The sequence below is a fragment of the Poecilia formosa genome, unplaced genomic scaffold (genome assembly GCF_000485575.1).
Source record: "Poecilia formosa unplaced genomic scaffold, Poecilia_formosa-5.1.2 Scaffold236, whole genome shotgun sequence".
In the NCBI taxonomy this organism is placed as follows: Eukaryota; Metazoa; Chordata; class Actinopteri; order Cyprinodontiformes; family Poeciliidae; genus Poecilia; species Poecilia formosa.
The window spans coordinates 871,893-872,629 of NW_006800175.1; the positions used below are offsets into that span (position 1 = coordinate 871,893).

A 737-nucleotide genomic window follows, 5' to 3' on the forward strand; every position below is an offset into this window, starting at 1 on the left:
TCTCTGTATAACCATTTGTCTCTGCTAATGACATATTTAATACATTTCTTTGATCCCAGACTGTAATGTGAAATTGGGCACAAGTATAAGTCTGACAGTTTGTTCACCAAGTTACTATGTTCTCTGAGAGGATCTGTGGTTTAAGTATTTGACTTTGTTCCATGCCCATCGTTGACATTAGTCTCTAACAAAATGTTGGATCATCTACCAGGAACAGTGGAAACAGCATGAGTTTCTGTAGTGTAGTGGTTATCACATTTGCTTCACACGCAAAAGGTTTCTGGTTCGAAACCAGACAGAAACAGATTTATTCTATTCATCACAGGTGTTTACTAAAGGCCAACAAGGGTTCTGTGGTGTCATGGTCTGTATTCTGAATCCACGCATCTAAGTGCAAACCTCAGTTGAAATTTTCATGCATTGCATCTCACATCATCAACTTTGGAACCTCAAACTGAAACAAAGCAGAGAAGCTCAGTTCCTGTAGTGTAGTGGTTATCACATTTGCTTTACACGCCAAAGGTCTCTGGTTCAAAACCAGACAGAAATGGTTTTTGTAGGTTATGCATCTCTTGGGGTGCAGGGAGACAACAAGAGCCTTCCTCTTTGGTGATGGTTCATTTGCCAATCGACTTCAAAGTAGGCTTCTTTGAAATCGAAGCTACTTTACTTCAATTACCAATTGGCAGTTCTATGGCGTAATGCACATGTGTCAAACTCAAGGCCCGTGGGCCACA

At 40.7% G+C, this 737-nt stretch overlaps 1 non-coding gene across 1 annotated transcript; it reads left to right on the forward strand.

The window, feature by feature from the left end:
* Positions 1-231: 231 nt before the first annotated feature.
* trnav-cac (transfer RNA valine (anticodon CAC)) lies at positions 232-304 on the forward strand. The gene has a single exon. It is a non-coding gene; the product is annotated as a tRNA-Val (tRNA).
* Positions 305-737: the final 433 nt, after the last annotated feature.